Here is a 23008-nt window from a genome sequence, read left to right as displayed (position 1 = left end):
CTGTTTTACCATGTGAATCTATCTTTCCTGAATAAGTAACTGAATGAATGAAAGAAGGAAAAATATTTATTAAGGACTTATTATTTTCCAGACACTAAGGTAAAGTCTGGGGATACAGATACAGAAGAGAGTCCCTGGCCTCAAAGAGATTATGTTTTAATTGGGGGAGAATCTAGCTTAAGCAAGAAACTAGAAATTAGATAAGAGGATTTGATTTTGTTTTTATTGCTGTTCTATAACATCCCAGGGGTAATAAATGGAGAAACAGCACATTTCCTTTCCAGAAATAATGATATTGATGATTTGATTATTATTCTAGTATATGAGATGGATAATGTTTAAGAAAGTTGGGGTCAGCAGGGAAAAAACATAGAGATGTATCGATAGCAGGACAAGAATATGGTCGAGTCAAATATGATCTTGGATATGGAGTCAGCTAGATATAATGAGTTCTTACCAATCAGAATAGCACAATTTGAATGAGTTCCATCTATAAGAGTCAGGGAGGCAAGACAGGAAGATGGTTAATGCTGTAGGTGGTGGCCCTTGGCTCTTAGTCAGACCAATCTTATATTCCCTGAGAGTGGGATCTATTTATGAAACTTCACTTATTTCTTTATACTGAAATAAGGGGCTCATCTGCTAGGAAACTTGGGTGATGGAATTAACAAACAAAAGCAGCCTATGATGAGGCTGACACTGAAAGAAAGAACCTAAGGCAGTAGCTTCTGACTAGCCATCTGATACCCATACTAAGGGAGAGGAAGAGCACCTTTGCAGTTCAACGTGACAGATGTCTTTTGAAAGAGAAAATCAGTCACTTGAATCAAATGACCTATACTAGATAGTGGCTAAGTCTAATATATTGTGTACCAGTCTTTTTGAGCTTGAAATCATCAGAGCTTGACATACAGGTTCTGAACTAAATCAGTAAGGATGCTGAGAGGACAGCTGGTGGGAGAGAGAAAAATAAATTTTCTTTTTAGCTTAACAAACACATCAGTTATTATTCCTAGCACATAAAAAATAAGACAGAAAATGAAGTTATTCTGCAAGACATGGTAGACCCTATTCCTTTTATAATTAGTGTGCTCTATGTCTTTGTACCATCTGACACTGCATGCAAAATAAATAGGAAACTCAAAGTGATAATAAATAATGAAAATTCTGACCCATGGGGCATAGCTGAAAATTTAAGTTATGATACTTATAATTGGATTGTCAACACAGGTATGTACAATCCACAACTGAAATAAGGAAAGGTGAAAATGGACAAAAGGTACAATCACAAATGACAAAAATGTTTACTAGTTTAATGTCAGATACTCTTATGGTGAAGGGTATTGCAAAATATTTAATTTCTAAGAAAAATAAAGATGAAATAGAAAATAATAACCAGTACATGTCAGGATGATGAGCAATTAAGAATGCCTAGTTTGAAGGGCAATTAGAGTGGTAATCTTAATAAAATCAACAACTATCCCTCAATCACCAAAGATCAAAAGATCTCAAATGAATTTCTGATCTCCTTTATTATAAGTTCCCTCCAGTGATCAGAACACAATTCACCTAGGCTATGTGACTCTTGCCCATTATTCTGAGAAGTTCACTATAAGGGATCCACTGAACACATTGTCACCCTTCCTCACTTTCTCTTGATATGAAAAGTACATCAGTGGAGAGGCCACATTTTCTTTCTGTCATTCTTTTCCCTTACCATGTGAACAGACCCATCTTACCTATCTATCATATATAATAGCTTTTAGTCTAATCCTTCAAAATTTCTCATTGCTTTTTATTGAAGCTTTTCCATACCCACCATCAACTTCTCCATTGTCCACTATATGATATTCACTATCTGCACCTTGAAAAATTTTGAATCTAATTTCTTTCAATCATACAGAAATACCAGTAGAAGAATGGTATTAAAAAGATGAACCTTTGCTTCTGGGAGAAGATTGAGGATCATTAAAGGAGCTTTGCAATTTCCTGATAGCAGTCCAAACCACTCTCCTCCTTGTCCCCACTGGGCCTAGGAACCTCCTCTGAAATGTTACAGGACATAATACACTTAGCAACTTGCCCTTTGCAAAGAGGAATATCTCAAGGACCATGCCAAACATAAATAATCCTTCTTCACCTTGAAATTTGTATTGTATCTCCTCCACAATGATAGAAGATGATGTTGTCTAATATATATCTCCATTTAATGTGTTGTCTTGTATTTATGACCAAAGAATTATTAAACAGGATTATTTCTATTGTTGCTTGTTTCAAAGAACTTTTAAAAGTTTTATTGTCAGGTAAGATGCCCCTAAATTAGAAAGCAAACATTAAGACAATGTTTCATATTTTTAAATCATCTTTTTTCATAATCAACAAATAATAAATATAAACACAGGCTATCATGCTCTTTATATTTTTTAGTCAATTGTGGAACAGTAAAAATGTGATGCATATTGAGCATAACTTTAGAAGACCTGTTTATTTACTACTACTATCCTCATTGAGTATACTATCATTTTCTATATTGACTCTGCATAAGATTGGTATTTGTTGATATTTGTTTTCTCTGAGGATTTTTTTTTCCACTCACCTTTATATCTTCCTCTACTTCAGATATCCCTCAACGACTATTAATTTTGTCACTTCCAACACAGTTCTTCATACACACATAAATCAGTTATAAGCACCAGAACATTGAAGCAAGGGTAACTCTCAAGAGCACTGTTCATGGTATGAAGAACTTTAAAGGAGAATATTAGAACTAGGGAATTTGGAGTGAAAGAGAAGAGAATAAGGTAGGTAGTTGATTGTTTCCCTCTTCATTGTCATTTCTACCTCCTCAAAAGCCCTTCTTGGACTGTGATGATAGAATTCAAACAAAGTAGTTCTAGTATTCTTGACAGTGAAAAGTTTGTCCAATATTATCCAAAATATCTCAGTTATCCATTTCCCATTTTTTCATTGTCAATTATTCATTTAAATGGTTCAGTCCTGAGCTGTCTTAAATGAACATCTTTTCCTTAATTTTAAAGTTTTTCCTTGATTTTTGTTAAATCTAATTGGACAGAGGAAAGGTCAGAATGAATAAAAATTAAAATAGGTAGAAAAAATATAACTGAATCAATAATAAAACATCCTGATCTAATTTACTGCCTTTTTTGCTAGTAAGACCGTGTGTCTGTGTCTGTGTGTTTGTCTGTGTGTGTGTGTGTGTGTGTGTGTGTGTGTGTGTGTGTGTGTGTGTGTGTAACTGGAAGGGATTGAGGCAAGGAAAGTTTCATTTAGTTCAGTAAATTTTGTTTCTATAAAAAGGAAAAAAACAAATCAAATAATCATCTATTCATACAAGAATCACATATCATGGGATTTTTATGGGCAATTCTTTTTATAAGTACTGAGTATGTCCCAAAAAGTATGAAAATGTGAATCCTGCCTTCATGGAGCTTATAGTCTGACATGAAGAATAATCATTATATTATTAAGGTAATTCATGTTTATATAATGATTTGAGGTTTGTGAAGTTCCCCATATACTATCTTATTTCATCCTTTGAAGTTAGCATTATTAACCTCATTTTAGAGATGAATAAAATGAAGTTCAGATTGATGAAGCAACTCTCTCAGATCAAACAGCTATAAAGGTATTTGAGTCAACACTGAAACAATAACTTCATGACTCCAGCTTCAAACTTCCTTGCCTACCCAATACTGTATCTTCAGACATAAATATTACACAGAAACATGCAAAAATACACACTTGTAAGCACAAACCTGTTCACAATAATAAAAATAAAGTTTCTGTAGTATAATGTAATAAGATATTTAAAAAGGAAAGTTCATTCTGTCTAGGTAAATCAGTGTAATAATCAAGATAACAAAGGGAGGTGACATTGAATCATGGGTAAAATGTCAAAAGGCAAAAGTTAGAGATGGATGGGAAGAGCATTCCAGGGAAAGAATGGAATTTTAAAAAGCCACAGAAGCTGGAAGATATAGGTATCAGTCACCTATTCATTGATTAGTATCATTAATAATATACACAGGCTAAATTCAATTAGACATGTAATGTTGCTGTGTAAGGAGATGAGACTGTGCTAATTAAAGTCCATTGCCTGATGTTAAGTATGGAAATTTCATTACACTGTACCAGAAGGAAAAATGGGGCTTCCCATATTCTGGAACTACATAAAGAAAAGTATTATAATCATAGAATTTCATTAAATTAAGAACAATGATGAATTCCTAGTCATAGAAGGAACCAATGAGATGGTATAAAGCTGTAACTTGGAAGTATATAAGGAAACAAAGCTTTTAAAAACTGTCTAAAACAGTTAATAGACATGACAAAGAATCCACACAGTATATGTTGCCAGCTGCATATGAGTCAAATGCAATTCTCAGGGTCATTCACATGGGTGGTTAATACTTCATAGAGACCTAGGAGGAGGTCAGTGAATTAAACTAAAGTCTAACAAACCATCCCCTGCAAGAATAAGCAATCCTGCTGCCATTATATAGCTCAGAAAGTTTCATATCAAATTCCATAATCTTTTGGGCAGATTTTATTTCTTAATTTTTCCCCTAAACTATCTGACGCTCATTTCTGGGAAGTATAACTTTGTTTCTAGGGAATTTTCCCCAAAACTCTCAAAATATAAAACCAAAGTTTGACAAATAGTGCCTACTATATATCAGAAACTAACCTAGTCATTGGAACTTCTAGATTGTGTTGACAAACATGGATTGAACAGAGTATATGCAAAGTTGACCTTTCTTCTGACCAAGCACATGTACCTGCCTTAGGTTTGGAATAAAGAAGCTAGTCTCTTATTAACCATGATGTAAGAAGATCTTATGTCTCAGCAGATATTTAAAAGGGGATGACTTATCCCTTAACAATTTCTTCCCTTCCATTTGTAGATCTATACCTAACCACGTCTTCAAAACAGTGAGGAGGGAGTGATGACTTGATCTATCCCCTCTCTGGTTACTATGTAGCTGTGAACACACAGTATCTAAAAGATGTCTTTTGTTTGTTTACTGAATGTATTCTTTTGTGTCTATTAGCATTTTATTTGTGTGGTGGGGAAAGAGTTAAAAAACTCCATGCCATACCTAATTTACATCGTATTTTTTACTCCCCTGACTTTCAAATAGAATCTAGACAAAAGACAAAAACTAGGTTAGAAGTAGTTTTTCCCAGAAGTGTTATGGGGATGGAAGGGGTAATATAGAAGAATTTGAGAGAAGTGAGTCTAATGCATCTCATTAGAGGGGAAGGTAAATTCCACCAGAACTGAAAACAGTATAGACTAATATATAGATCAAGAGCAGAGAAGTCCTCTTAGGGGTCACCCACTTGGGTGCAGCAATGGAGGTTAATTTTACAATCCATTGACTAAATAAAGTGACCATATCCTACTTTTAATTTGAGTCTATTTTATGTTGCATTATTGTCATTCTGAAGTTTTTCCTTTGTTATGACTGCAACAAAGAGATGAACAGACTAAGAAATGGAAGTAGAAAAAGAAGAAAAGATTCAAATGATGAATATTTTTTAGCACCAAATATGTGCTAGATACTAGATGTAAAAAGGGAGTTTGTGTATTAATGGATAGAGCACTGGGTCTAGAATCAGGAAGACTCATCTTCCTGAGTTCAGATCTGATTTCAGACATTTCCTAGCTGTGTCTATGAGTTAGTCACTTAACCCTGAGTATCTGTTTCCTCATTTGTAAAAAGAACTGGAGAAGGAAATGATGAGCCCCTCTTTTATCTTTGCCAAGAAAACTCCAAACAGAATCACAAAGGGTAAGACATAACTGAAATGACAAAACAATGTATATACTATACACAATGTATATACTACACAATGCATATACTATACATAAATATGCATATATACACACCTGATAGTTTTGGGTGTTAAAGGCAGTAGTAGTTGGGAGGATAAGAAAAGGACTCATATAGAAAGTAATGCTTGAGGTGAGTTTTCAAGGAAACTAAGTTTTCTTAGATGTGAGGAGGGAGTGCATTCCCAGAATGGGAACAGTCAGTGTAAAGGCACAAAGATAGAAGATAGAATAACATGTATAAAGATCAAAAAGGACAGTTCTGATGGACTGTTCTGTGATAGAAAGAAGCAATGGAAAATTTAGGGTGACTAGGATAGGAAAAGAATATGGAAGCCAAGTTACGAAGGATTTAAAAAAAAGCCAGAGGAGATCCTATGAATAAAGGAAGCCATTGGAATTTACTGACTAGGACAAAAACATAATCAGACCTACACTTTAGGAGAATCATCAATAATTATGTGCAGAATATATGATAATGAGTAGAAGGAAGGAGGGGAAAAGGAGATAGGAGAAGGGAAGAAAATAAGACCTAGTATTATTTTTTCAGGATCCTCATAATATAAGCCTTATCCCAAAAATAAGCCCCAGTTAACATCATCAGTCAGACAGATGTATTTAGTATTTCCATTGCAACACACAACAAATATATTTAATAAAAATGATAATATTAATATATCATTAAATCTAAATAATATTATTGATATTAATAATTAAAATAGGTACCTTTGGACAAGAGGTAAATGCCAATGTAAACAATTAACTAACTTATTGCCAAATGACCAATCAGACCACAGACACAATACATGAATAAGGACAGCACTTGATAAGGTCTGGATGGAAAGAAAGCCTCATCTCTAATCATCTCTAAGGGCAAGAAAGAAGATTGAGCAGATTTTAGGCATTTATGCTATTGAAAATGAAAAAGCCTGGTACACAAGCAGTTATAAGGAAGTAGCTCCATTTAATGTTGTCACTAGTTTTGTAAGGTGTCCAAAGAGGTCTGCTAGTCTGAAATCAGCCATCATTCAGCATGCTAAAGACATGAGGAATTTCCTTACAGAGAGAAAAATAGATCAAATAATGATTCCCACAGGAATGACTGCCTATCTCCAGACATCCCCTGAAAATAAGCCCTAATGCAACTTTTGGAGCAAAAATTAATATAAGACCTGATCTTATCTTCAGGAATACATGTAGGGGGAAGGTGAAAAGGAAGGAATGCAGCATTTCCAATTGTTTGGCCAATTTCCTCATCTATAAAGCTGGGATAATACTTATACTATCTATTTCACAAGGTCGTTGCAAGAAAAATATTACTATACCCAGGTATTCCATTGATGCTAATAAAAAAGTATTATCATTTATCATTGCTCTTAAAAGAAGGGCAAAGACCTGTTCTTTGGAAATGAGACAACAGGTAAATCAAAATACACCCGGAAAAATTTTATTTACTCATTTTAAAAAAGGCATCCTGTCTTTCCCTGTGACTGGTAGCAACGGTCCAAGGCACACAGAGATTATTCCCTAGTGCCAGAGAGGGGCCAAGTAATGGATTTTTTAATATTTGCTGTTTTTCCCATGTTGATCTTTGAATTGTTTCCTTAAAAAATTTATTAAAAAGGTCTTTAAAATTTAAAGTGTTCTTGGGGACGGCTAGGTGGTGCAGTGGATAAAGCACCAGCCCTGGAGTCAGGAGTACCTGGGTTCAAATCTGGTCTCAGACATTTAATAGTTACCTAGCCGTGTGGCCTTGGGCAAGCCACTTAACCCCATTGCCTTGCAAAAACCTAAAAAAAAAATTTAAGTGTTCTTGATAGGTCTGCTACTCTAATGATATCATAGATTCCTGAACTACAAGACTTTCCCCATTGTATCTTTTTCATTTTACCATTAAAATTGGTCAATATACACATTTGATTAAATGAATCTCATGTAATTAAAAATGAGTCCTATACTTACAATGCATCCAAGAATAAAAAATGACTTACTGATTTCATTCATCTTCCCATTTCTGCCTCAGTTCAATTCAACATTTAGTAAGAACATAAGCTATACAAAACAGTTCACTAGAAATTAGAGAAAGCAAAGATAAAGAATTACATTATTCATATTTGCCAAAAGGTCAGATCTTCCCACTAGACTATAAGACACATAATTGTAGCTAATCTACTCTGTGAATCCATAGCAAGTCGCTGGCAATTTTGAGCACATGTCAATGAAATTTAATAGCTACAATGGGTGAGGTACAGTTAGGCACGGTGAAATGGAACCTCTCTCTCTCTCTCTCTCCACATACACATACACACACACACACACACACACACACACACACACACACACACACACGTATTAAATAGTATTAAATATAGCCCTTGCCTTCAAGGAGTTTACAATTAGGTGTGTAGGGCAAGAACATTGAATTGAAAATTAGGAAAACTGGTTTCTAGTTCCATATCAGTTTCTAACTGTGTGATTTGGGACAAGACATTTTAGCTATTGGGGCTTATTTTCCTCATTTGTCAAATGAGAGGTTTGTACTGGGTTAGCTCAAAGATTCCTATCAGTTTTAATATTCTGTGATTCTAAATAAATGGTAATATATTTACAGGTTAAAACACACATACACACAAAAAAATGCAAAGTAATATGTGGTAGGTGGCATAGTCAATAGTACCTTGTAAGTTTAAAGGAAGAAGATATTGCTCAAACAAAGCACTTACATTTCATGAGAGGCTTCCTAATTACACTCCCTTGGCTTATTTTTCTGTTGAGAAGGTTATGAAGAGTCACAGATTGTCACTAAATCAGCATGGTCAAGAAAATTTATATCAACATTTCCTGGCATTTAAAAGCTTTAACAGATGGCCCAGCCGATCTGCATGTGTATTCATGTGTACTGACATATACGCATAGGAAATCAACTTTATGAATTAATATACCTATAGGTGGCCTACAAGTGTTGTACCAATTACTTAGCTTCCCATCTTCTTAATAACCTAAGCATATGTTTGCATGTAGAGCCCTTTTGTTTATTTGAAGTGACAGCAGTTTTTTCATAGAGGTTAAAATACAGGTCTGGCAAGTTTGTGGTATTAAAAATTCTAAATTGCTTTGGGATACTCTAGTTTTTATTTTTTTCTTTTTTTTCTTTCCATAAGTATCCCCATTAAAAAAAAGTTTGTATTCCCCTGGCTGATTGTTTTAAAGAAAGAGCTCCTTTCCCCAAAACCTGTTTGACATTTGTGTTCATATCTGTTCATCTCCCTAAAGGAGCAGGCAATGTTTACAGGCATCTTCTTCCAATAGCATCAGGATGGGATGTGGAAGGAATTAAGAATGAAAAAAAATTGATCTGATCTAATTTAATGTAACATAAGCCAAGAGATTTATCTTAAGCAAATTCTCTCAACTGTGGATTGTTGTTGCCCACCAAAAGAAGTCTGCTACAAATGGTTACACAAATGGGGCAATGTACAAGTCTTACAGAGACCCTGAAATATTAATTTTTGCTATTTATTAAACTGGATGTCACATAATAAAAATATCTGAAGAATAATAATGATAACTGACAATTTTCTTGTATTTTAAGGTTTACAAAGGAATTTGCATTCATTACCTTATTCAACTCATGACAAGCTGGGGAAGTAGATGTTATTATTCCTATTATACAAATAAAAATGAGTCTGAAAGAGGTGACTTGCCCAGGGGCCAAAAACTAGTAATTGTTCAAGACTGGATTTAAATTAAGGTTTTCCTAACTTCAGTTGCCAACTAGCTACCTCTCTTTGGTCTATTTTCACTTTTTTCTTTAATTCCACACAGTTGTCTCAATGTCACACAGCTAATGAAAAAAAAAAGGCAGGATTTGAATCTATCTCTTCTGAGGCAACTAGGTGGAACTGTAGATAAAGACTTAGAAGAAGGAAAATTTGAACTCAGATCAAGCCTCAGACACCAGTTACATAATCCTGGACAAGTCATTTAATTTTTGTCTGCCTCACTTTCCTTATTTGTAAAGAAGGAATGGAAATAGTACCTCCTTATAAGAGTTCTTTGGTGAGAATAAAGATATTGTTTGTAAAACACTTTCTGAAATTTAAAGGGGTATACAATTGTTGGCTATTAATATTCTTGAATCCAAATCTAATACTATCCACTGTGCCATAAAGCTAACAAATTTGACCTCAAGAAATATCACATTAGGACCACAGCTACATTAGAGACCTCCATCAATTTCAATGAAAAGTATCCTCCATTACCCAAACATATGAGAATAGGGAAGATATGAAGTAAGAATAGTATCTGAAAGGTCAAAAGATGAACGCTCAGTACAAAAGGAAGAAGAGATGGGACCACACTCATTGAAAGACCTAAGGTGGAATCAGGTATGGGAGAAGGAGCATAAGGAGGGGGAAAGTGAAGTGGGACTGAAAGGGAGGGCATCTTCCAAAGGATCAGCTGGAGGAGTTGTAGAAGGAGCTGAAGGGGTCTGATGTACCACTTTTGGGAGGTTCTGGTTGACGGAGAAGAATTTAGGTAGTGGAGCTGGATTCACATAAAGAAGGGGGCCAAAAAAATAGCTGAACATAGGGAATCTCACTCCATTTGCCTTGCCTCTTACATAGGTTGTTTAGGTCAGTGAGGATAGCATAGTCAAAAGTTCCCTCAAGTGGTCATGCCTCTCCATTATCCAATTTATAATGAGGCCACTATATGGTGGGGGGAAAAAAAGACAAGCCATTCAGGCTTAAGTTGGAGATCTGTTTCAGATTTTTGTAGGGTACATGCCAATGGAGTATCTGGGGTATTTTTGGAATTTAAAGTCCTCATGAAGACAGGTACTAGGAGAAGTTAATGTCCACAGAGTAGTCCAGTGGCTAGAACTAACACTCTACAAAGGGGGCATCCCTACCAGCTGAGTCATTTAGTTCAGTTTAAACAGAAAAAGAAAGAGGTGTCCCAGTTTGGTTTCACTGTATCGAGGCAGTTCCCCACCTAGCTAGGATTTTGTCAAGGAACACTCTGCGTGTCCTGGAAGGGTGGAAGGGGAGTGCCTGGGAAGGATTCTTACCTTTCAAATTAGTCTCATTTTCTGAAGTAGCTTGGATGAGTGGGAGGACTGATAGCAGTCCTCCTTGGAGGGTTCAGTGGGTTCAAGAGAGGGTTGCAAGGCTTCCCTTAGGCAAGATCAAGGTATTAGCCAGAGCTCAGAGCTCATGGCTTACTGACAAGGAGCCTTCAGGATTCCCTGCTACTCCTCTCTTGGGTTTTGGCATCAAATGAAAGGTCCAACGGTGAACCCTCTGTAAAAATGAAGATAGCACTATAAATAAACAGCAAAGGCTGTTTATTGAAGGTACAGCAGGCTCAGTCCAAACAGACTCCAGTGGTGGGTAGTGAGGAGAGCAAGTCTTTAAAGGGGTATTGGATATAGGAGGCAGGGTGGGATGGTTTCTCTAGGAACTGGGAGTTGTTGGGGTCTCCATAGAGGATGTGTTTGGTTTGTGGATTCACCAAGGTGAGATTGGGCATTGTTTGGAGTTTCCATGGAACTTGTTTTCATGTCCTTAGGAAAGAATAATCAATGGGGCTTTACTAGGCAACAATGAAATTCTGGTCTGGATCCATTGTCCATGGTAGTTCTGTGGTATTCCCAAAGCAGAAGAGCATGCCTATTGAGAAAAGAGAAAGAGAAGAATGAACTGGTATCCTTCCATATCTGTACAAACCCCATCATTGACTGGTTGATCTGTCAATTAGTATTCTAGCAAAGTAAAATGTTTAGTCATTTTTTCAGTCATGTCTGAGTCTTTGTAACTCTATTTGGGGTTTTCTTGGAAAGAATACTGGAGTGTTTTGTCATTTTCTTCTCCAGCACATTTTTTTACAGATGAGGAAACTGAGGCAAACAGGGTTAAGTGTCTGAGGCTAGATATGAACTCAGGAAGATAAGTTTTCTTAATTCCAGGCCCGTCATTCTATTTACCACAACATCTAACTACCCCCAAGCAACCCACACAGCATACTAATTAACTAAAAGCATTACCAGCAGGTTTGATTCTAAGGCATCCATACAAATAACCAGAACAAACTATGTGTTTTGGTGAATGAGAGGGCAAGTTCCATGGTGTAACTTTTAAGTCCACTTCCCTACTGTATCCTCCCAAAAGTCTTTATGGTTCTGAACTCTATATAAAATCCCTCAATCCCCTTAGTTGGCAAGTAAAAATGTGGAATTATTTCAGCAGCATCATTATTTAAATGCACTTATCATTCATTATCCTTATCACAGATATCTTTTAGCTCATCTCTCTTACTTGTAGCTCACTTCCAGTCTCAATTGATTTCCTATAGCCACTACCATCTAAAAATATAACTAGCTCTGAGGCATGTCTACTAAATGCAAATAGCTAAAAGTAGTAATGTACTATTTACTTCAGGTATTTACATAGGATTTTAAAATTGGAAAGGGCTTTAGAGTTCATTTAACCATTAACATCATTTTCCAGATGTGGAAACTGAGGTCCAAAGATGACAAATGGCTTCTCCAAAATCACCCAAATTGTAGATGGTAAAGTTAATATATGAATTCATGACCCACTTCTAAGCCTGAATCATACAAATTTTCAATATCTTTTTCCAGTCATACTTTTTATAAGAGTGGTGGACTAGTAACAGAAAAAGCATCTCCAGGTGGAAATATAAAGATCTACTCAAAATGATAGTAGCTTTAGGGATCCTGGTTATTGTGGCAGAGAAATTTCAGTTAAAGACTTAAGAAGAACACAAAACTTTAGAGCCCAGTACAGAGTCACACCCAGGAGGAACTCTTTGGGGCCTCAACAATAGGATAAAAACTTCCAGATCTAGGAATCAGAATATACTCCTTGACCAAATATATTCTTTACATGCTTTATTGGCACCATCTTTTCAGTTTGAGTTCATTCTCCCCAGAGTTACAATATGTGAAGGGAGAAATATGCTCAAATTGGAGAACTATTTTATAATTTTGATCATTTGTACATGTTCTTAGCAAATACACTTGCAAATATTAAACAATTTCACAGCTTGATTAATAAGTGGAAAGCATGCTAAACAGGGGCTCATGAATGATAGTAATAGAAATACCAGACATTCAAGGTTATCCTCAGAACCCTAAAGGGAGAATTAGAAAGCTTCCCACTGGCAATTGAAGAATTCCCAGAAAGGGTGCTATGAAGATTATATTTTCCTCAACTAATTTAAAAGTTTTTTAAAAAAAATAATAAGCTCAGTGAAATCTTATTTTCTTTTTACCTTTTAGGCATTATATGACTATAAAGACATAGTCTGCTATAAAATATATTTTGCAAAGGTCTTCTCTTCTGATACTTTCATCATAGATATCTTCAAAATATATTCACATTTGGTATCTTCCTATCTTACAAAAACCTTGATAATTAATTCCCTCATTTTTCTCAAAATTATGTCATCTCTATCATAGACCTCAACAAAATATATACTTTGGATTGCATCCAAATATATTATTTTCTTTCTCTAGTACCATTGCCACTTCCTCATGAAAGTACATCTGAAATTGTGATGCAAAATTTCAAGTGTGGTAACTAAACCTAATGGTGAACAAAATCTCATATGAAAATTTTTGGAGAAATTTTCTAATTTTGTTTTAAACTACTTTTGCTTTTGACTGGCATTTGATATCATTTAGCAAAGAAATCAAGTCTTTATTGACTAAATTGTTATAAAAGCTTACTTGATTTCCTTGTGGTAATTGAATTATATCAATTAAACTTCCTTGTAAAATAGGAATGTTCTCTATAAATTTTGTTTCTCTTATTCATTTGCCTTTTTCAAATATCAATAACCTGCTTACATAGGTCAGGTGGAATTATTTTTAACTTCATATCAGAAAGTCTTCCCATTTTTTATTCTTATTTGGGGTATCAATCCATTGTACTAACAAATTACTAATCCAAATATATACCAACATTTGATTTGGAAATCTCCCATTGCTAACTAATAATTTTCTGTTCAATAATCAACTTCATTTTGCTGATATTATTCAATGCTTTGTGTCTCCTGACTTTTCCTTCAGAAAATATTCATGATATAGTGTAGAAGTTATTAATGATGCTTCTGTGTAATTCACTAGTATCCTCTTATTCCTTAAATTTATTTTCCAACATATCTTTGAAATATTCTCCTTATATAAGCTTTGAATTAAAGTCTAAGTATGAAGTAGGACTCACTTTGTGAGTTCCCTCCACTGATAGAAATTGCAACCAATTCCCATCTTACGTGACTCTTTTTGATCAAGATTTGCAAAGTACTTCAATTGTGTTATTTTTCTTAAAATTCACAACAGCACTCTTATTAGCCTCCCATTTTGTAGATGAAGAAACCGAGAACAAGAAAGGTTAAATGACTAGTACAGAGTCATATAGCTAATATAGGACAAATTCAGGATTTGAACTGAGGTAGTCCTGACTCCAAGTACAGTTCTCTTTGTACTGTACCACCTAAAGTTATTAACAATGGTGATAATGATTATAAATAATAACATTTGGCTTGCATATGACACTTTAAGTTTTGCAAAGTATTTTACCTATATAATCTAATTTGATCCTCACAAAACTATATGTGGTCACTTCTATATCCATTTCATATTTGATGAACCTGAAACTAAGAGAAACTGTGAATTGCCCTGGCTCATACAGCTAGAAAATATCTGAGATAGCATTCATACCTACTCAGGCCTTCATGACATGAAATCTAGTATTCAGTCCACTTCAACACCTTATAGCCTAAGTCTCTGTCCATTCTTGCCAAAAGTCAGCTGTCTTCAAGGGGATAGTAAAGAACAAGGTAAAGAATAAAATGCCTTTTTAATAGACCTACAAACTTCTTCATGTTCTGATATGTGTCTCCAAGTTACTGGAAACATAAAAGTTTTATAATAATTGTAATAATTATCATTATTACTTCATGGGTAACTTTTCTATTAGCATTCATTTGTGAGAGTTTTGCTTTTAGGCCTTTGTTTTGTGAGTAAAAAAACAAATGACTATCCTATACCTATTTTCTATTTATACATTAAGTATCATTCTTCCAACCATTTGGAGGAGACTCTTGACATAATTCAAGTCCAAGCAATACATGACATTTCCCAGCATACCACCAAGCTGATCTGTGTGATAAGCCTAAAAGTATAAAGAAAAGAGCCTACCCTATTTTGGGGTGTTCTGATTCCCCTGGAACTAAACCTAATTCAAATATGGGTTCAGAGCAGGTAAATCTCTTAATACTAGTGTCAAACTCAAATAGAAACAGAGACCACTAAAGCACAGATCAACTTAGAAAATCATATAATAATGTTTCCTAAGCTTTATTTTATTTTTATATATTCATTGTTGTTGTTGTTAAATATTTCCTAGTCATATTTTAATTAGGTTAAGGTAGCACTGAGGAGTATTGCCAGTCCCATATCTGCCTCTGCCTTAGGAGAAATGGAGAGGTCTCTGTGATCCAGCCTTTTGGTTTTGATAATTGTAAATTATCAACAAGGGAGCAAAGGGTGGCAGGTGGGGCAAGGATGAACACAAGTGGAGAATATTTGGCAACATTCAACAAGCATTTTTTTAATGCCTACTCTTTGCCAAGTACTATATGCTATTTATATGCTCTGTGGGGAGCTATAACGTTTAAATAAGGCATCACTTGTGTCTATGTAGCTTAGAGTTTGGCAAATGGAAGGATTATATGCCATAAATATAAATAAACAGGATATGCAATATTAATGATCAGTCTAATAGAGAAAAGTGAAATAAAATATTATATGAATGGGGGGGGGAGGTCATTGTTGACTAGTCAATATTAGTGTATTTTCTTAGCTTTAACAACATCAGTAACCAGATAATCCAAAAACAATAGGAGCTTGAATCCAAATTTGATGAAAGTGGACTAGATTAGATTTCAGAGTAGTAGCTGAATTGAAACAAAATGATAACAAAGAATCATGTCATCAAGCGACTTCTTTTTATAATGGAGGCATAACCCTAATCTATATTAAAGACAGCAGCCTGCAAGGGTGCAGGGAATTAACAATCATTGATCTCTACCTTCCACACCCACAGCTGAGACCATCATGTTCTTTCTCAATTATATAGAAAATTGACTAGTTTTCCAATGTCACAATGTTCTGGAAAACAATGAAAAGTAAATTATAAGAGAGATGTTCTGTAATTATTGCACTATAGAAAGTTTAATGTATGCAATTTAAACAGAAACTTAGTCCAATAAAGAGGTATTCTAAAACATCCAGTGAGCCTTAGTCCCATGTAACTCTGTCCTCAATAGGAAAAAAAAAAGTAACTTTTAGCGTTTAACTTCTAAGGTTACCTTTCAATATTACATATTGAATATTATATAGTTATTTGTATTTTATCTCCCCCATTATAGCATGAGTACCTTACAGACAGGAACTGTTTTTGTCTTTCTTTGAATCCCCAGAGTTTAGTTTAGTGTCTGACATAGTAATTGCTCAAAAATGCTTACTTATTGACTGGATTACAATTCTGTCAAGGATGATACTACATATGAGAAAAGAAATGTGCTTATGCAAAGAAATGCAATCTAAAGCATGAGATGAGTAATGGATATGAGAAAAAATATCTTTGGGTTTTAGATATAATCTTTTGTTGTTGTTATTGATGTTGTTGTTGTTTGTAACCTTAGACAAATCATTTAACTACTCTCTTCTTTAATTTCTTTATCTGTAAAATAAAATTATTGACTAGAGGATTTCAAAAAATTTAGTAAGAAAAACTCTCTTGATCCCTCTTTTCTTTGCCCCCTTATCAAGGATAGCTGCTAATGCCCTCCCCTAGAAAATTATTTTGTATACATTTTGTATGTTCTCTTACCCTAATAGAATGTTAAATCCTTGAAGACAATGGCTTTTTATCACCAGAGCAGTATCAAGTATGTAACAGATACATAATAACTGTGTAATTGACTTTCATTATGACTGCTTCTATCAAAGACTCTATCAAACATATGATGTCAGACACCATAGCTTTTATGGCTTTTAAAATCTTTATCAAAAGATTGGCTTGTGTAAAGGAATTTAAGAAAGAGGAATTTAAAAGGAGGAAGGAAGGAAGGAAGGAAGGAAGGAAGGAAGGAAGGAAGGAAGGAAGGAAGGAAGGAAGGAAGGAAGGGGGGAAGGGGGGAGGGGGGAGGGAGGGAGGGAAGGAGGCATAAGAAGGAAAGAAAAGAAAGATAAGGTATGCAGCATCAGCCTCTATTATCTCTTTCAAATTTGCTCAGCTCATTCCTCAAAGTTTTCTCTAGATGAGCATTGAATCTAAGAGAGTATGGTATATGAAAATCTAGGAGGTTTTATATAGCCAATAATTCTAAACAATCTTTGTGAGTGGGAACTAAATCTAAGATCAAAACATTGAAATTATACTTCACCACTCTGTTTTCTTTCATTCATTTAAAAATCCTGTCACACTAGGGAAAGAGTTAGAAAAGTTCCCTGGTAAAGTATAGCATAATTGCCTCTGGGAAGATTCCATGACTTGCTGTACACTTTCAGGAGCAATTCAATAAATTTTCTGACTGCACAGGAGAAGAATATTGTAGAATTTCCTTCTAGTCAATAATAAGAATTCACCAGGGATTCAGCTATTTCGTGAACCTCATAGCTTTTGAACAACTCTAGGATATTCTTCTTAGTTAGCTACCTTTTTTTCAAGACTTGAATCTTGATCTTAAATACAAAATTTTAATTAGTTAAAGATATAGTAATAATTTTCCTAATTTCCAATTTTTTATCCAGACATTTTTCAGGTGTGCCTGACTCTTTGTGACTCAATTTGGGATTTTCTTGATAGAAATTCTAGAAAATTGAAGAAAGTGAGTTGAGTAGAGTTAAGTGACTTATCCAAATCACAGAGTTAGTAGGTGCCTGAGGCCAAATTTGAACTCCAGAAGATGTCTTCCTTACTCCACTCTATCCACTATACCACCTCACTGCCCAGTTTTTCAATTTTTTTTGTCTTATTTGAAATGGGGAGGAAATTTTATTTCTTAGGCTATCAAATATTCAAGAGTATTCAACTTTCTTCCAAATGCACTTCTTCAATGAAGTGAAGATAGAGAAGGTCCTTTTTAAGCTCAATGGGGAAAAAAAGTTCATGCTTGAGTTAAACAGCTCAATTATCACTTTTATTACATTCAAAGAACCACAAGTATGAGTTGGCTAAGAAAAATATACCCTCAGATCCTTTCCACCCAACCATAACTGACAAACACCCATCTAAGATAACTTGAAAAAAACAGTACAGCCTGAATGAGCTTTAGAAATAGCTTACTCCAGGGGGCGGCTAGGTGGCATAGTGGATAAAGCACAGGCCTTGGAGTCAGGAGTACTTGGGTTCAAATCTGATCTCAAACACTTAATAATTACCTAGCTGTGTGGCCTTGGGCAAGCCACTTAACCCCCTTTGCCTTGCAAAAGCCTAAAAAACAAACAACATAAACAAAATAGCTTACTTCAAGATTTCATTTGAACTAATCCTTATCAAGTCATTATCTTACCAAACCATCTAGTTCATGATTAGAGAACACTTTTAACATGATGATTTTTGAAATTCCAAAAGCATGCAAAATATATATTCCCATTTTGATAGCATAGATTCTCTTTCATTCAAGGAATAAAAAAATACAATCCAGTATTTGTTCTTCATCTTGACCATGTCTGAACATTCCTAAGCATATTTTATTCCCTTTCTTAATAGGAATCATTTGAAATTACCATTCAGCAATTACCTAGACAAAGAAATGTATCATCTTATTTCTATAATTTATTTAATTTTTTCTTATATCTATTTTTTAAAATTATTGATATATTTTATTTTGACAATGCCTATATTTTCCAGCTAATCCAACTAGTTACAACATATTAAACAAACTTTAATCCAGCAACCAAGTTTTGTCATCCTTTGGATAACCATTCTACTTTTCCTAGAATGGGAAGAAAATTCAAATTAGATTGACTTTTCCTCAAATTACAGAACTCAGTTTTTTAAAGTGAATATTATTCTGTAATCATCAAATTATAGGATCTGAATTGGAAAGGAACTCTGGTCTAACCAAAACTTGAAACAAGATGCCTCCTTTAAAATATCTTTCAAATATAGTCACCCAACTTCCATTTGAATACCTCTAAATAGGTCTGTAGACAGCCCATTGTGCTTTTGGACAACTCTAATTATCAGGAAGTTTCTCCTCATATCTAGATAAAATTTGTTTTTTATAGTACACCTATATCCAAGTTAGGATCTCTGGAATTATGTTTCACCTACCACCACCATCCCTACCACAATTGCTACCAAATAAAAATGTTACTCTTTTTTTGTTTGCTTTTGCAAGGCAATGGGGTTAAGTGACTTGCCCAAAGTCATCCAGCTAGGTAATTATTAAGTGTCTGAGGCCAGATTTGAACTCAGATATACTCCTGACTCCAAGGTCAGTGCTCTATCAACTGCACCACCTAACTGCCCCAAAATGTGACTCTTCACATCAAACATTCTATTGTGCCATCTACTTTCTCCCCTCTTCCACATGACATACTGTTATAGAAGTATTGAAATTTCCTTACCCCAAATTCCCTCAACTGATCTCCGTATATCATGTCCTCTCATAAACCAGCTACTCCTTTGAAATTCACACAATCCATCTAGATCACCCTATCCATATCTTACTGTGACTACCAGCAAACAGATCTTTCTTCCTATTGCTTCAGGATTTGCATTATCTATCTCTCCTTCCATTACAACTCCTGCCTTCATTTTGTGAACTAACATTCATCCATTTCTCATCTTCTGTTTCCATTTTACCACACTCAGTTCCTGGGGTAGTTACAGCTTCAATCACATTATCAATTCAAATTATTTTCATAAGTTAGACCTTGGAATTTTCCCTTTTCCAAAAATTTCATGTTCTTCCATTTCTCTTATTCTTAATCCCATTATTTGTCTTCACTGATGTCTAGTCCCTGTATTTCTCCCTGCTCTGCCATTTCAAAATTCTACTCTGAACAACTATACATTTGAGAATGTGAATTAAGGAATTCGATACTCACTTCACATTCTCAAATGCATAGTTGTTCAGTTTAATTATGTACTGTCCTCTATACTTGTAACTTTACCTTCTCAACCTGCCACCTTGGCAACTATCAAACCTGAGCCATTGCCACCTTCTTTATTATAATTTCCAGACTGATACACAAACACATGCAAAGATCAAAACCTGTTAAATTCAGCATATGCTTTCAAATTATTGTTTGTCTCTTCTTTTCCCTTCCAGAAAGAATAGTATACTGCATATCTACTGTCTCCATTTTTTCATTCTCTGTTCATTTCTCAATCCTTTGCATCTAGAATTATAGCCTTATTACTCAACTAAAGTTGTTCTGTCAAGGCTAACTTTTAAAAAGAAAATCTTAGGTTTATTGACTTCATTCAACTAAACCCATAAAACTTGTGTTCAATGACATGGACAGTATTTTATAACCCCTTGTCCTCTCCTTCTACAAAGTGAGAAGAATGCTTCATATCAGTATTCATCTTCATCATCGTTTTCTATACTTTTTAATACTAATGACAATCTTTTTTCTCTTGGATAATTTCTCCTTTCTTGGTTTGTTTGGCATTGCTCTATTCTATCTATTGTCTCTTCTTATGTGACTAATAACCTTTTTCAGTTTTCTTTTCTAAATCATAATCAGTTTCCTGTCCACTGAGTGTGTGTATAGAAGGTTCTGTCTTGCATGATTTTTTCTTCTTTATTTTATTCTCTCTGTCTCTTCTCTGTCCAGCTCTATCTTTTTTCCTCTGTCACTATCTCTCTCTTTTTGTGTCTCTGTAAGTCTGTCTCTATCATCCCACTCATTCTCATGAGTTCAAATATCATCCATTTGAAGATGAGTTCAGAATCTGTATCTATACATAATCTCTCTGATGATCTAATCCTGTATCTCTGATTACCTGTTGGAAATGGTTACATAATAGCATTTAGAATTTAATTCATCCAAACCATAACTGATCATCTTCCTTCCTATAACTAACTGTCATCCAAACTTCCTTAGTTGTGTTTAGAACCACCACCCTCAGAGGCAACTTTGATTGATTCTTCCCTCTCCCCTAAACATTTGCCTATTGATTTTATTTTCAAAACATTGATAGCACCCATTTCTTTCTCTTCATTCAAAGGTATGGCCAGCCTAGTTCATGCCTTCTTCACCTTTCACCTTGAACTATTTTAAAAGTCTCCTATTTAATATTCCTCAGGCAACTTGGTGGCTCATTCAAATATGAATACCAACATTTACTAATTGTATTACCCTAGGCAAGTCACTTAACTCTGTCTGCTTCAATTTCCTGATTTGTAAATTGAGTTAGAGTAGAAAATAGCAAACCACTCCAGGATCTTTGTCAAGAAAACCCAAATGGGGTCAAAGATTTAGACAATAACAACAATTGGCATCCCTGATTCTATTCACTACCCTATCCATTTTCTAAACAGATGCCAAAATGATGTTCCTAAGATAAGTGTCATGACATCAACATGCTTTAAAAAATACAGAAGTTGCCCAATTCTTCTAAACAAAGTGCAAAATCCTTAACATGGCATTCTTCTCCAGCTTTATTTGACAATATTCTCCTTCATAAATATACTCCACATTCTTGCCAAACTGTATGACTAATTATTCTCCAAATTCAACATACTATTTCCTGCTCTCTCTTTCTCTTTTTGCCCAAGATTTCTCCCATCCCCGGAATGTACTTTACTTTCCCTTAATGACTGAGCTTAGACATCACCTCCAAATAGCCTAGGAAAGCAGCCTTTTTATTGTATGCAAGCAGCTCCTGTGTAATAGATAATCAGAAGGAGTGCTGGTAATGATACCTGCCAAATATTGTCTTTCCTAAGCCATTTTAATTCAGTGTTTTCTCTCCATTAATTATTTTCCCACTTATCCTGTGTATAACCTGTTGGTATATATTCATTTGTATATTGTCTCCCCCCATGACATTGTGAGCTTCTTGAAGGCAGGGACTAGCTTTTGTCTCCTTTTGTATCACCAGCACTTAGCACATAATAGATTTAATAAATATTGATTGATTGTTTAGATTTATTGTTCACCCTGGTCTCCATAATCAATTACTGGCAACCTCATAAGATAACGGCTTTTGATCTGTAAGGTACTTGAGCCAATTTAGTGTGACCTCCCCCACCTTCATTTTACACCCTTTTCCCCATTATGCCACACCACAAAACTATTTCCATTGTACCCCTTGATATTATGATTAAAAAAAAATCTTGACCTAGAAGCAAGAAACTCAATTCCAAATGCCACATTAGACACTTTTAATAAGCAAGTCACCCAATCTCACTGAGTCTCTGTTTTCCCAACTATGAAAAGGCAATAAATAAAACTGACACCATCCATCACAACAAATAACTGTCAAAAACACTTTGTAAGTCTTAAATCGAAGGATTGAAATTTAAGAATACAACAAAGGACCAATCAAATTTTGGGGTCATTTGATGTAGCTAGTGCATCTAGTGTAAGACTTTATAAAAACATGAATTATTTCTGTCTTCTCACTCTCCCAAATAGGCTGCTTTGCTAGCTTGTTTCCACTTTCCCTCATCCTTATCCCTCTAAACAGGGTTTAACTAGAATAAGAGTTTATTTAGAGATATTCTCAGTTTCTTAACCCACATTTAATGACAAACTGCCCCTTCAACCAAATTTATCAGCAGGGATCCAGAGCTTGCTGCCAGGGGCATGCCCACTGGGTTGAGCTGCACCTGCATTGACATGGATTCAAAAGTGGCACAGCAGTTGGTCACATATTTAAATAGGAAGTACAATTACTTATCACTTTCTTTTTAAAGTATATAGATATTGGTGCCCACTCACCCAAGATAAGTGTCATTAGTTCTCTCCTCCTTCCACCCTTCCTCAGCCCCCACACAGCTGCAGAAATTCTTAGAAGGGGAAAGTACATCTGGTCCAGTATAGTTCCCCATTTAGGGTGCCTACTGGAGTCTTCTCCTCCCTTCTATCTT

General features: G+C 34.9%; 1 long non-coding RNA gene across 1 annotated transcript in view; it reads right to left on the bottom strand.

Annotated features, from left to right (window-relative positions):
- The window catches only part of LOC141489871 (uncharacterized), a 59074-nt gene that overhangs the window by 14453 nt on the left and 21613 nt on the right, over positions 1-23008 (bottom strand). Inside the window, exon 3 of the long non-coding RNA XR_012469014.1 lies at positions 10932-11532. This is a non-coding gene — a long non-coding RNA (uncharacterized LOC141489871). The remainder of the gene's footprint in view (positions 1-10931; positions 11533-23008) is intronic.

This window comes from Macrotis lagotis, chromosome 5 (genome assembly GCF_037893015.1).
Source record: "Macrotis lagotis isolate mMagLag1 chromosome 5, bilby.v1.9.chrom.fasta, whole genome shotgun sequence".
Classification (NCBI taxonomy): Eukaryota; Metazoa; Chordata; class Mammalia; order Peramelemorphia; family Peramelidae; genus Macrotis; species Macrotis lagotis.
Note: the sequence above shows the minus strand (reverse complement) of the source record. Positions and strands in the feature narration are given on the sequence as shown.